At 37.1% G+C, this 15,690-nt stretch overlaps 1 protein-coding gene across 2 annotated transcripts in view; it reads left to right on the top strand.

The window, feature by feature from the left end:
* Nucleotides 1–15,690, top strand: part of B3GALT1 (beta-1,3-galactosyltransferase 1) — a 448,389-nt gene that overhangs the window by 138,445 nt on the left and 294,254 nt on the right. The window contains exon 1 of one of the 2 annotated variants that reach the window (XM_016199768.2): nucleotides 10,626–10,761. The exons of the other annotated variant lie outside the window; for it this stretch is intronic. The gene's annotated coding sequence lies outside the window, so the exon portion shown is untranslated. Of the gene's footprint in view, nucleotides 1–10,625; nucleotides 10,762–15,690 lie in introns of those variants that run through there. 2 annotated transcript variants of the gene reach the window in all.

Genomic DNA, 15,690 nt, shown 5'->3' with positions numbered 1-15,690 from the left:
CTTTTAAAGTTTATTAGAAAGAAGTGTAAGGTTCTGTACATGAGTCTACACAGTCATCTTCCCCTAATATTAATAATATTAGTAGTATTTAGTACTTAATAATGCTAATCACTATTCCAAATATTTTACATTGATTATTCATATACTTCCCACCACAAACTCTAGGAAATGGAATCGTGCCGTGATCACACAGTTTAAGGACTGGCACCAGGAAGCTTTACCTAGAATCTGCTCTCATAATCATTTACTCTGCCACCTCACATACAAATTTGATTAAGTAGTAGTACCATGTTTTAAATGTCTGCCAACAAAAATTTCAACATTGATGGATTTCAATGCTTTTAAGATTGGGTAAAAATGGGCTTTAGAGCTTTGGAAGTTCTTTAAGGATAATGCAGGGAAAAGTAATAAAATGTCAAGTATAAGACCAAATTTATGAGTAGCGCTGAGAATAAACTTTGAGTAATACAGACATTTGATTTGAGCTCCCTAGAAAATGAGAAGCAGCCCTGGGCAGTGTGGCTCGGTTGGTTGAGCATCACCCCATGCACCAAAAGGTCCTCGATTTCCAGTCAGAGCACATGCCCAGGGTGCTGGTTCGATCCTCAGTAAAGGGAGTTTTAGGAGGCAGCCAATCCATGTTTCTTTCTCACATAGGTGTTCTCTCTCTCTCCCTCTCCCTTCCTTTCTCTCTAAAATCAATAAAACCATATTTTATTAAAAAAAGAAAGTGAGAAGAGATGTGGGGTAATTTACTGAAAATTTGCTATGAAGACAGGAAGCATTTGTAAGATCAGACCTGACATTTTAGAATTATGTTTTTGGCAAGGCCTTTCAAACCCAGAGGACCTGAGCAAGAGCTAAGACAGGCTGAGATTTCGGCTGAGCCATCCTTTCAAAAGCTCTGCATTACTCAAGTCAAAATGAAAGAGAGGCGCTAAAATGTAGTTAAATGATTTATATGAGGAATTCACTACTGGGAACCAGGAGTTTGTGTGTGTGTGTGTGTGTATCTTAATATCTCTTTCTATTTAATGATTTGGGGGGGAAAGTGTCAGGGGGATAATTATATAATACCCTTATTGCAGTGCTTTAACTATTTATTAAAGAAGGTAAACAAAAAATAAAGACAATAAAAATGTAAGTTCTTGGCCTCAGTGAAGTAATCATTCTGTTTTTCAGACAGGAATAAAATTTATACTATTATGAATGGTGTTTTTTCCTTGCAAGAAGTTAAAATTGTTGTGTCCTGTGGCACAATTATTTTTGGCTGTCTGAAAGTTCAGTGACATTCTAATTAAGAAGAAAAACATAATACACACTATATCTAGAGGAAAGGAGTATTTTGAGTTCTAGCAGTGGCCAGTCCTTATCTGTTTAGCAGAATTAGAACTCACCCAACGTAAAGAAGAATGGGACACCCCAAAATGCGGGCTATGAGTAGAGGTTGAAGTCAGAGAATCCTAAATTAGAAGCTCAGCTTTTCTGCGTTTTAGTTGAGTGAGTGACCTTAAAGTCACCTAATTTTCCTTAACCTCCATCTTCAAATCTCTGACATGGATACGAATGGAAATATTGACTCGAAGGATCATCGTGGGAAATAGATGATCTAATAGATATGAGGTGCCAAGGGCAATAAATGGGAATTATAATGTTATAATATAAACTCAACACTCTGCTTTTCATTCATGTATTATTCACAGCATAATTGATCACAAGAACATTTTTCAAAATGGTTGCAATCCATTCTGCTCAGGTCTTTATGTGTTGACATAAGTAACATACTATTTTAAAGTAGCCAAATGGTTCTTGAAAGGGAGACTTTTAAGCATAGACAGACAGACAGGAAAAATAGATACCTTGTTTTTCCAGATGAGGCATTCCCATGGTTATTTTGGGGGTAACTGCTAATAGTTCTATTTTAGTCCTTTGTATAAATTAAAGATTTTTCTTTCCATTCTGGAATGTGAAGAAGAAAGTATTTAAGAAACATTTAAGTATTAAGAAAGAGGAAAGTATTTAAGAGAAAAAAAATCCACTGAACTTATAAATCCACTGAACGTAAAAATCCACTGAACTTATTTGCGTGTGTATTTTTGATATAGCTTAAAGTATTTGTTCATAACTAGATCAGAGATGTGTACATTCAAATGTATTTTTAAAAGAATCCCAGAAAGCAAATATACATTATTTTTAATTATCTAAAAATTGTCCACTATTTGAGTTTGTAACACCGAATAAAGCCAAGTGATGAAAAATAACTTCATGTCTCATAAAGGGAAAGAGGGCAATTTAATGAAGATGTGACTGGATTTCTTTTCTCCTTTCAATACGGTTCTTTCTCCCCCCTCTCCAAGGGCCTTTCTCACAATGACCTTTGTGAAAGAAAATCTCAGTGACATTGCCCGCAGACACCATCTGCTTCTGAGTCAGTCACAGGCTTCGCTTCAAGGCAAGAACACGCTTTGCTCCCAGTCACACCCGAGCTTCCTGCCTTCAGAGAGCCTCGCCCTCCTGCAAATGCAGCTCTGCCTCTAGAGTCAGATGGAAATATTGTAATGAGTTTCTCAAGGAAATGTTACTTAGGGCCCAGTTTCATTAATATATCCAAGGAGTTGTGGAGATGTTTTTGTTTTGTTTTTTAAGAAATAAGATGGTAAGATTTCAAACCGGGAAGCAATAAGTTTGATAAGGCAATATGAATATATTCAGCATATATTAAGAAATATACATGCTATTGAGTATTTTAAGCAGGATGATTTTGAAAAATTTTTCCTAAAAAAGCTATTACCTTGGTCTCAGTAAGCTGTGTGCCGTACTGTATAATAGTAACGACTGTCATGTCCCTTCATATGTAAAAATGGCACCACTGTGCTGTAACAGTAGACCTTTGGATGGAAGTAAATTCATCTACTCTTTCCTTTAGTCAGTCTAATAACCAACAAAGAGAGGAGACATTCGCATTCTGGAGGTGAGAAGGCAAAGTTGAAGGAAAGGTGGGGGTGCTTAGCAAGGAAAATAGCAAAGCTGACTGACCTACCCAGGACCTCATTAATATCATGCATCTTTATCTGAGCTAATTTATAAGTATTCTTTGCTCTCCTGGAAAAAAGTAAAAAAGAAAAGTACAGAAATCCAGGTATTCTCTTGGCTGTTACTTAATGTAGGGCCTCCCCCAGGCATTGCTTTTGATAACTCATAAATAGTCCTCAGCAACCATATTGAGTTATGAAATGACTTAGTAGAGCACATAATAAAAAACAAAAATGTCCAATTAAGATTCTCAAAAGAAGACTGCTTTATTTCTTTGAATTCGTAGTCCCACATATTTGTAAACCTCATATTATAAACTGTTGACTGGTGATTCTTTGTTTTGTTCTGACAGCTAGAGTTTTGACATGATGTCATATGACTGGCAGGGTTGTGTTCCTTCTAGAGATGGGAGCAGAAGGCCATTCCATGACAAAGATAATGAGGAGATTAACAAATTGGCTATTAATTCAGAATGTTATTTTGTGTAGCATTTGTATTTTGTTTGTCAAAAAATACTTGTTTTCCACAACTGGAAAAAAGCAATCAAGTCAGCAAATTAATTCAGCATACGTTTTATAAACTTGATACAGTATACATATATATAGACAAGCTAGAATATATAACATGAGATTCATGTATTCATTCACTCAGGAAACATTTATTGAGTGTTTAGTGTGTGCCAAACACTGTTTAAAGCATTGGAGTAAACCAAAGAACCTACTTCATGCAACTTATATTCCAATGGAGGAAAATAGACAATAAACATCCAAACAAATATAAATATAATATGCTCATTGGAGATAAGTGCTTAGAAGATATATAAAGCATAGTAAGAGGGTAGAAAGGAACAGATAGTGATGCCATTTATTGTTCAGTTGGAGACTCAAGGGCCATGAAACTGAAAGAGCACAGCTGTCTGGAATGATGTCAATCTTCATAAAATTCTATAGATGATTAATTTTTACAATCTGGAAGACTGTAATGTCATTGAAAACTATTTTATGACTTTAGGTCTCTGATAAATAATTTTCAATATATATTACTTTGAGAGTGGACTATAAAATGGTTTTTTCATCAAATCTAATCAAAATATGACAGGGAAATGACAAGAAAAGATCATAACAGACTATTTCTCATTGCATAAATGCAAAAATCTTACCCCAAATATTAGAAATCCTACTTCCATGATATATAAACAGGATAATGCCTATTGACCTAGCTGGGTTTATTTCAATGACACATGATTTAAAAATGAAGTCATTATAACTTACCATATTTGCAGAATAAAAGAAATGTGATTGATGTTCATCTCAATAAATACAGAAAAGAAATTTAATAAAATTCAACATTTCCTCAAAATTAAACTCCTGAGCCAGTAATAGGAGAGATTTTCCCAGTCTGACAAGGTATTTCTGACCTACTTAATGATGAAATGCTCATCCTTACCCCACAAGAACAAGAGCAAGGCAAGGATGCCATTATAGCCACTTCTATTTGTCATTATACTGGAGGACCTATCCAGTGAATAGAATGAAAAGAAACAAATGTCAGGGGTTTAGGAAAAAGGTGACATGGCAGTTAGTGTATGAAGACAGGACAAAAGAATTTACAGACAATTATTAGATTCATAGGTGAATCTAGCAAGTTCTCTGGATCTGAAGCCAATGTTTTTTAAAAAATGCATTTCTATGTAACATTGGAGTGGACTCGAAAAAATGGTCACTAAAGATAGATAGATGATAGATAGATGATAGATAGATAGATAGATAGATAGATAGATAGATAGATAGATAGATAGATAGATAGATAGATAGATGATAGATGATAGATGATGATAGATAGATGATGATAGATAGATGATGATAGATAGATGATAGATAGATAGATGATAGATAGATAGATAGATAGATAGATAGATAGATAGATAGATGATAGGTAGATGATAGATAGATAATAAATGATACATAGATAGATGATAGATAAAAAATGATATGACATGTACAAGAATTTTGTTATGGGTTGAATTATATCTCATTTAAAAAACACAACATTGAACTCCTAACCCCCTAGTACTTCAGAATGTGACTGTATTTGAAAATAGGGTCTTTGCACTAGAATCAAAGTGGACTGATATCAGCAGCGTGGACCCAATCCCATATGACTAGTATACTTATAAAAAGGGGAACTCTAGACACAGAGACAGACATGTGCAGAGGAAAGACGATGTGAGTACACACAGGGACAGTTTGGCCATGTAAATGGAGGGATTGATGCATCTATAGGCCACGAATGCCAGAGACTGCCCACGAGCCACCAGAAACGAGAAGAGGCAAGGAGGGATTTCCGGAGAGATTTCAGAGGAGCATGGCCCTGCCACTAGCATTCGGAACTGGGCGACAAATAATTTCTGTTTTAAGCCATTCAGTTTTGGGCACTAGGAAACTAATACAGTACATGTCAGTATTACTTGTTATAGCTAATATATTTGGAAATAACCCAAATATTCATCAATAGTAGCAAGGTGTTTTGTTTTTGTTAATGTAGTATGTTCACATTGGAGTAGATATATTCATACATTGAAATGGGAATAAAAATAAGGAGACTACTGCTGCAACCACTGATTCAAAGAGATATATAATAGGTAGGGAGATATGATAAATCCACATGTAAAGTTATAAAAACAGTTAAACTAACCTCTTGTGTTAGAAGTCAGAATAACGATTATCTGTTTGGAAGAAAGAGATGAGTGATTGGAGAAGGTGTACAAGTAGGTCTTCTGTGGCACTGCTATTCCTGCAACAGTTAGAAACACTCATTTGAAGGCTAAGAGAAGTGTAGAAGCCAAATCTATAAGATGAACTACTTAGTGGTATCCTGAGAAACATAGTGTCATCGTTAAAATGCTGGACTCTGCAGCCAGCCTACCAAAGTGTAAAAGCCCAGCCCTACCACTTGCTGCTTAAATATCTTTGGATAACTTACATCTGAGTGCTTCGGTTTCTTATCTGTGAAATGGGGTAACATTATCTATCCTAGGGGATTGATATGGAAATTAAATAAATTAATGCTTTTAAAACACATAGAATAGTGCTTGAATATTTAACATGTTTTAATATATATTTTTAAATAAATATTTAATATATATTTATATATAACATGTATTTATTATGTATGCATTTATTAAATATAGTATATATTTATGAAATAAATAATATGTTGGAAAACCAAAAAATTTGAACTGTGGAATTTTAAGATTTCACATTTAGAATTATTTTAGTTTTTTCCATTTATACTAAGTCTGTACAAACTAGTGAGTAGTACATGGATGCATACACTAAAGCATTAAGCAGTACATATGCACAAATGTGTACATGATAGCACATTCTGAATCAATTAAATGCAGCTTAATAACTATTAGTAGTGCTTAAAATGTGATCTAACAGACACTTGCAATTATTGTAATTTTAAAAAGTTAAAGATTATCTATAAAGAGACATTGATAACATACTGTCAAACCATAGTTGTCTTTCTAGCAATATGAAACTATACTGGAAAGCAGTTTCTAATTATCATTCATATGTTTAGATATGATTTTACTTAATATGATTTTACTTAATATGTCATTAAAAATATATGGCATGTAAGAAAAACCTGCTAGCATTGAAAAGTGACTAGCCTTATATATCTCCAAAACCTATGCAAATTAGTACCAAATTATATAAAATTATTTTTATAGGATTTGGGACAAAAGACTGCCTTCCCACAGCGTTGATTCTCAAGATTAGAATCATTATTTTATGCTGAACACTCATTTGTCTGCTTTCAAAAATAAAGTCCCATCATAGTCACTTTCCTCTGAACCATAATCTTGATGTATATTCATGAGTTCTAAGACCAAGGACTCAGCAGGACATCTCTTCAATTTCAAACCCAGTGGCTCTCTATTTGATCTCGCTCTATCCCAAAGGAAGTTTATCTGATGGCATTAATTTCATAAACCAAGAAAGTCCATAAAATTCACTGGCATTATCACCCCCCAAGAATAGGCCCATTAATCATTTTCTGCTGTTAGATCAATTTAGAAAATACTAAAAATTGGTTAACTGATTTTTCTGAGTTTTAGCAGTTAAAATTAAATAGAGCCCTAGCCTGTGTGGCTCAGTTGGTTTAGCATCGTCTCATGCACTGATAGGTCTCTGGTTTGATTCCTGGTCAGGGCACATTCCTGGGTTGTGGGCTCGATTCCCAGTAGGGGGCGTGCCAGAGGCAGATGATAAATGTTTCTTTCTGCCTTCCTCTTTCTCTAAAATCAATAGAAACATATTTTTTAAATAAATAAAAATTAAGTAGAAATAGTAGTTCAAATATGTTCTTTCTTCCTTTTCTTTTATTAAGAAATAGATTTTAGTCTCAGCATCCTATCTTTAAACTGTAAATAATATATAGATATATTTCTAATCTAATGCACTTCTTGGAATGTTGTAAAGGTATGGATTTTAAAGTAGAGTGATGTCAGATTGTCTTAATAATTATATAATAGCTATTAAGTATTTTTTTCTTCTTTTTTTAGCATTAATATCTAAGTTGTAGATATCAATGTTAAAGCAGAAGGAACTGGAGAGGAATTGGGACTCTGTGAGTTGAGGTTGCACATGTCCTGTAATCTCTACAGCCCACACCTACTCTCCTGACTGCACAGTATCATGATCCATTCCACCCATGCTCAAGACTTTCCAGTGTTGCTTAAAAATATATTCAGTAGTCTTTCAGTTTTACTTTGTAAGATATAGAAGACTTTTTTCTGGGAGCTTATTTCGATTTAAAGAATGTCAAAAAGCATTGAGGAAATGTAAAATTAAAAATGAAGTGTGTACCTACTTTTCCAGGTAGTTTGATCAGTTTCATGTAGCTCTTGTAAGGGAGCATTCAGAGCCTCTGTCCTAAGGATTCATGATTCTACCTAGAAAATAGGCTCTTGGCTTTTGGCAGCTTGATATTTTGTTATCCTTTATACAGGTGGGAAAGAGCAGGCTGATTGAAGAGATTTATTATAATGTAGTTACAGCTCCTTGATCCTGTCCAATGGGGAAAGTGAAGAAGAATCTGCTAAAAATAGGTAAGCAGAATGCTGGATAAACAAATGACGATACCCTTTCTTGTTTGGGTTTCTTTCCTAAAAGAGCCTGTGAGAACTTTTCTTTCAGAATAGGACCTGCTAATTAACTAGCACATGTGAAATGTATGTGCGTTTTGAAAATAAAAACTGGCATCTGTTTCATGTATGCCACATAAATAGAACTAAGACTTGGTGGCAAGACACATTCCTGTATATGAATTATTATTTCATAGCTGTTTATCCCTTCCAAGTTAGCTGAGAGGAAAACAATTAATATACAAACTCTGTCTCCTAAATTACTCCCTTTGAAATTGAAAGATGGGTTTTGGAGTTGAAGACATAAGAGAGCAGATGTAGAAACTGAGATTTTGGCAGCCTCTGTCAGAAACTAACGAGCTTTGGGAAAATCCAGCTGATAGAGAGTTTGGGTGGATTACCATCAAAACTATAGGGTGTCTTATCACCGACGGTGTGAACTGGCTTCAAGGTGGCACATAGAAACTGACCAGAGATAATCTTTCCAAATTACTTACAGAATTATTCAACATGACAAAAAAACCCCACAACTATCCACTGTAGTATTATTCAGTATATCAAGAATTAACTCTTGATATATTAAATAATATATCAATATATAGTAATATATACGCTACACAGACTCTTTTGAAACAGGAGCAAAAGTTCACAGTACTTTAAACTCTTGGTGGCTGCCTTCCATGGTCCGTTAGTCACCATAAAGCTAGAGGCGGCCTTGCATGGCGCCAAGCCTGTGGATAAAGTCTAGTTCAGGGGCTCTCAGGGGGAGCCCCGAGCCCCCAGCGAGGTGTGGGAAGCGCAGAGGGATGGTGTGAGCCCTGTCGGAGGCGACAGTGCAGCGCCAGGGAAGCTCGGGTTCCTTTGCTCTGTAGTGAGAGCTCCCTTTTCGTGATGGATCCCTAGTGGTTTTGCTGTTCACGTCCTTGCTTTGCTTGGCTGTACACTAGCTAATTTCAGTGTGTTCAGTGCTTCAGCCTGTGTTTTAGTATGTTTCGGTGTGAAAGAATAATTACTGGGTGTTTGACTCTGCTGTTGCCACATATGTGGCTATAGGTTTGACAGGATATACGAATTTGCCGATCTTTATATGTTGATGCTGATAAGATGCTGTCATGGGACTTCAAGCCAGAATTTCATACGTCAACATTTTCCATTTACGCAGTCCCGTCGTGGCAATGTGTGTGTTTCGAAGGGTGTGAAATAAAAGTGCGGGTGGGAGATGTAAACTAAAGTGAACAGGAATCCCTTTACCAGCGTGGTAGCCCCCAAGCATATCGGGCCTTTCCAGACCACCTCCGCACCCTCGCAATTCATGGGTCTAATTCAGTATTTCCCGTAAAATCTGGCCTCACTGTAGGCTCTGCCTTTGGGTCCAGTAGATCCAGCTTGATGACACACCCTGCTGAACCTTCAGTAACTGCCCGTGATAGGATAAAGCTAAACCTCTGACCATAGTCTAAAAGATCCTACACAGATTTACCCGGCCAACAAACACTCACTGTTGTCTAGGAAACACTCAAGTTTCCTTTCTCTTCTCTAAACTTTTCCAAGCTTCTCCTGTTTCAAAGCCTTTGCCGTGCTCTTCCCTCTGCTTGCTGAGCTCCACCTCACTATTCCTTTCTGTAACTGAAATACAGTCTTTATTTGGCAGCATCTAAGGAGTAGAGCTGTCAGATGTGAAGTGAGGCATGGTTAAAAAGAAAAGTGGCAATCACCTGCACTGATGATAGCATTTCAATTTGTTTGGAATGCTTTATGACACCTTGTCATATGCATGTAGGAAAGGTCTAAATGTCCTTCCCATTTTTTAATGAAAAAAGTGAAGGGATGTTAAATTATTTTCTATGTGGAACGTTAAAATTGCCAAAAGCAAATTTGGCCTGAATTTGACTAATTATATAAATTAATTTAGAAATCTCTATGAAGCACATTCTGTATTCTGAAATCTCCAGTGAGTTCTACTTAGAACCTTAAAGTCTATTTACAGAGGCCAATTATTCACAAGCTCAGATCTTATAAATTCCTTCTTACAGTCCATAAACATTTATTGAGCAACTACTATGTTAAAAGCTAGCATACCACATTTCCAATTATTATGTAGATTCTAAAGAAACATGGCCAAAAGGAACCCACTGGGAAAAATCTGTGAAGATATTTCTCTTTCTTTCAAACACTACCAGAGAATGTATTACTCATTACTGTGCTAGGCACTAAGAATATAGAGCCCCTCATTTAAGAAGTTCGCACTCTACTCAGCAGGCCCGGGGGCTGAAAGCCTTGGCAGAAGTGCTGGTCCCAGGGAGGCAGCGACTACCAGCAACTACAGTCGGAGGAAGGAGGTGCTGGGCGCCCTGGCCCTCTGAAGCTGCACACTGCGGCCTCAGCTCAGCTCCAAATGAACTCCATGCCTGGCACTGCCAGCCTCATCGTGGACACTGACAGTGAGTTGCTCATCTCCTTCGATGAACTCTGGGAAAAGCGCTTGGTCCTGCTTCGAGATGGAATGACATAGCATTTTTGAGGAGCATTGATCAATTTGCTAATTTATGCTACATCAGACTGTGGAGCATATTCAGGTGGGCAAAAAATACGATGATATTCCTCAAGAGATTTTTGTGACCGGCGGAGAAAATGTGGTTCTACTGGGAGAAATAGACTTGGAAAAAGAGAGTGACACACCCCTCCAGCTAGTGCCTGTTGGAGAAATCCTAGGAGAACAAATCCTAGGACAGCAGACCGAACTGGAAGCCCAGAAGCTGCAAAGTCAGGCTCTTAAAAGATCCAGGCCTCTCCATTCCTCGAGGTCTCTCCACTTCTCCGGCAGATCTTCCTGATGAGTATTAACTCTTTTGCTCAGAGGCTATGCTGTTGGGGATAAGGGCTGTACTGAATGAAAGTGACATTCTGGTCACCTTACACGTTTGACCGGAGACTGTAGAATTCTGAAAAGTTCATTTTTTTTTTTTTAATCCTTTCACATATGCAACATGAAGAAATCACGTGGCTCTTTTTTCCTTTTTAATAACAAAATCATTGCTTAAAAAAAGAGTGGAAGGGCTCCTTCCATACATCACTATGGAGCCACCAGCTACTTCTCTGTATTGCTCTTCTCATTCCAAATTAGAGTTTACAGGGAAAAGTCTCCATTTGCTTGTAAATAAAATATGAATCTCAAAAAAAAGTTCATATTCTTTGGTAGAAATAGACTTTAAAAAGTTTAATATGTTATTATCATAAGTACAATAAACATGTTAAATGTATACAAGTCAGTTGATAGTGAGAGGTGGCAGTGTGTCATTAAGGCGGTTCTCCTGGAGTCTCTGATAGTCTTTGAGTTTTGAAAAGAGAAGGAACATGTATTATGAACATAGAGGGTTCGAGTCTCGATCAGGGCACAAGCCCGGGTTTCAGGTTCGATCCCCAGCAGGGGATGTGCAAGAGGCAGCCGATCAATGACTCTCTCTCATCGTTGATGTTTCTATCCCTCACCCCCTCTCCCTTCCTCTCCCTGAAATCAATAAAAATACATTTCTTTAAAAATAGAGAGAAGGAAGGGAATACATGAGTGAACCAGGACTCAGGGAGAAGTTTGTAGGTGATTTAGAAGGAGTATTGTTGTATGTGAGGAAAATAAATAACGACAGAAAGGTGGGAGTTTTAAAAGTATTTTTCTTCTTAGACTATTATTCATCTTTATGGGTTCGAGAACATAACTATCCCAAAGTAATGTAGAGTAAAGTAATGGGTCCTCAATCCATCATTTCGAGTTCTGGGACTAAACCATATAGGACACAGAAAAGTAAGTAGACATTCACTGGGAAGACAGAGAGAGATACATCCCAATAGAGGAAACCGGAATGGACAAAGGTATAAACACATGAAATAGTACAGGTTCTTGAGCTGACTCTAAAATGCTTGGTACTGAATATTGTGCAGAGGGAAAGGGAATATATCAGAATAGAGATGTTAGTATATGAAGCTTTGTCCATGGGATGTACAACTGGAATATGGAAATTTTCTAATCAGTCAATTGGTTCATATTTCAATAACTGTTTTGAGTTACCGTTTGCATTAAATTACCAAACTGGACAGCTAATTGATTTCATTTCTTAATTGACACAATTTGATTACTCATTGCTTATACAGTACAGTCACTTGTAGAAAAATGCTGACATGAAATTAGACTAGATTGATCTGTCTAGATCATTTGCAGTATCTTTTGGCATTGTCTATCTTTTCCCCTTGTGTTTCAACTTTATTTATTTTATAGTTATAGTTATAGTCTAGCAAAATTGTGTTGATATAAGCATCACTTCATCTCTATGAAAGTTACTGTATTGTCTCTGGGCTGTGTTGTCACTGTCCTATGGCCAAAGGTGGATTTTAGGCAAAATTAATCAAGACTAAGCTTAGGGCCTATCACTTACATGGGCCCATTCCATATGAATCTAATTTTTGGCTTGTAATCTTGTCTTATTTTCTTAAATAGAGATCCCAAAGTTGTGTAATATTCGGGCCTCATAAAAGCCGATCTACCCCTGCAGTTATCTCAGATGCAAATTATGTGGCACAAGTTGAAATAGCTACCAACAGTACTTTAGTCAGTTCTTGAAGCTACGTCATAGGGTCTTATTATTACTATTTGGTAGACTCCTAAAATTCGATGTGATTCTGACCAAGATGTTAAAATGCAAATTATTTATTGGGAGTTTGCTCTCCAAAAAGAAGTACATAAATGTGATTATAAAGTGACTCTAAAATTTTTGAATTTCCAATTCACATATAATTACTAAATGATTGAAGATTTTATCTCCTCATAATAACAAATAAAGATATATGCTGTGCATTATAAATATCACATCGGATTTTATATATCTTCTTACTAAACAGCTGTATTATTTTGCTGGAGCTACCATAGTAAAGTACCTCAAGTCGATGACTCAAACAGAAATGTGTTGTATCGCAGCTCCGGGGACTAGAAGTCTGAGAGGTGGCAGGGTTGGTTCCTTCTGAGTGCTTTTAAGGATAATCTGTTCCATGCCTCTCTTCTAGCTTCTGGGGGTTCGCTGGCACCTCTGTTGTTCCTTGGCTTTTGCGGCATCACCCTGATCTCTGCCACCATCTTCACATGGCGTTCTCCCAGAGTGTGTGTCCAAATTTCCCCATTTTACAAGCACACCAGTTATATTGGATTAAGGGCCCACCTACTACACTGTGGCCTCCTCTTAACTACTTACATGAACAACCTTATTTCCAAAAAAAGTCACATTCTGAGGTACTGGCAGTTAGGACTTCAGCATATGAATTTGGGGGGAACTCAGTTCCCCCCGTAACAACTAATGAGAGTAAACGGATAGGAAAGGACCTTATGACACGCATGCACTTGCCTTGCTTCTGTTGTGGACAGAGCTTAGGATTCACGTTAGCAGCTCTAGGTATTTATCTTGAGTAGGCACAGCCAGGGTTAGAGAGCTAAAAGTTCTGAGCACTTTTTAATGTCAGTGGACATAGATATAAGTACTTACTATTGTTATGGTCTGGAGTTCAGAAAACGTCATATCTTGCCCACTAGGTTGTGGCCTCAAGTCATATTTCAGTTCTGGGGCCTGCAGCTTTACACAAAGAACTGATGTTGACAGATATGAAACATAATGCTCCGTGTCCTACTAAACCACGACAGCTTTGGGGGTTTCTCCTTTAAAGGGGGAATGCTGTTGACAGTTTTTAGTTTCTGTCAACTGTTTTAGGGTCTTGGTATCTTATGCAGCTGTTTTAGGGTCTTGCATTCTATGCAAAAGTCTACTCCCTCATGTAAAAATATAGGTACCCCATTCAAAACAAAATGAAAAATTCCTTCATCTATACCTTTCACTAAGATAATTCGGCTTCCTTAACTATTTGAGCAAAGTTAAGCAATTTATTTCATCACCTACAATCTATATTTAATTTTAATTGATGAAATGAAGTCATTTAATCATTTTTAAAGAAGGAAATTAAGGAAGAAGAGGCAAAGATGAAAGAGAAAAAAGAGAAATGAGATGACCAAATGTGGGGGGAAAAAAGAAGGAAAGACTTTCTTCTGGATTTTCAGAAAGCCTCTCTTAACTAAGTGGTGTCGTTCCGTAAATAATTCTGTCTGCAGAAGATAAAAGGAGCTGATTGGCCAATTACTTTCAAACTGTTTGATCAAATCCATGTTTTCTTTAATTATTCAAGCTTCAGGAGTCATCAAAGCATCCTAATGCACAACTCAAAGGAGAAGCGAAAGCCAAGACACTGGCAAATGCTTTTTATGTTTCAGATTTCTCCTGCTTATGAGCATATGCGATTCTGAATGTTGGGCTGATTTAAACCTTGTAACACGGGTGTTAGGCTGGAGAGGAGGAACACACGAGGCCAGATGAGCAGGTAACGGCAATTTTATTAAGGCATCTGACTACAGATGGGCTGAGCTCCAGTGGCATCAGCCCGAAGTGACTGGCGAGCAAGTCTCTATAGGGTGTAGGGAGGGAACTTTTCGGTGGGCTCGAGACTTTTCTGAGTGGGGGTGGAGGGTTACCAAGCATAACAAACAGGATGTTGTTTGAGTTCATCTTAAAGTTGCTTTCGGATCAGGGGAGGGGTGAGCCCTCAGGAACATTAAGTTTTTGTCCAAACCCAACAGTGGGAAGGAGGTTGACAGTGTAGACTTTTGGGGAAGGGGAAAGAAGAACATAAATTAAAGGCACTTAAAAGGTCATGTTAGCAAGTAGAGCTAGAGGTGCGGGATGAAATGACACTCTGTGACCCATTCTCAACTTGTCCCTGTTGTGCCCTCACCAGGCCCGGCTGCACGTTTGTTGCATCGGGCCGAGGAGTGATTGACCATATACAATAATAGTACTTGTGTCTTTAAACAAAAACTAGCCGCAATAACAGTTTAAAGATCAGAAGAATGAAATGAGATTATTCAACAAGAAAATGAGGAAAGACGATGCTGGGAGATGTAATAATGTGAAAGCGAGTTCCAAAGAAACGTTTTTCGAAGTCTGTAACATATTACTTTAGTTTTAGCCCAATTGTAAGTTGTCAGACCGTTTTATGGGCACTATAATGTCAGTGGAAGTGCATGTCTAACAAAATGATGGAGCGCATTACCAATTCTTTGATGACCACTGCAGAGAAACAATTAGACCCATTTGTCAATGTACCCTGGTGTCTAACAGTTTTAAAAAATAGATGGTTGTGGAAACGATTCAACATTTTAAGGATATTTCTCCTCTTACGCATTCCACTGAGTTATCAGTTTTTTGCTCACCCATGCCTTTTCATTAAGCTGATTGGAAAGTTAACAGTAAAAACACATTTTGCATGAAGAAATAGAAGATACTAGTAGCAGTTAGAAGGTCTGTTTAATGTTTTAAACAATTGATATTGTTATATATTTTAGGTATTGTGTAGGTTGGCCCAGGACATTAACATAGAATACTGTATACAGAATAGAGCTTCAAAATACGAAAATCTGC

Source organism: Miniopterus natalensis, chromosome 8 (assembly GCF_054644295.1).
Source record: "Miniopterus natalensis isolate mMinNat1 chromosome 8, mMinNat1.hap1, whole genome shotgun sequence".
Taxonomy (NCBI): Eukaryota; Metazoa; Chordata; class Mammalia; order Chiroptera; family Miniopteridae; genus Miniopterus; species Miniopterus natalensis.
Note: the sequence above shows the minus strand (reverse complement) of the source record. Positions and strands in the feature narration are given on the sequence as shown.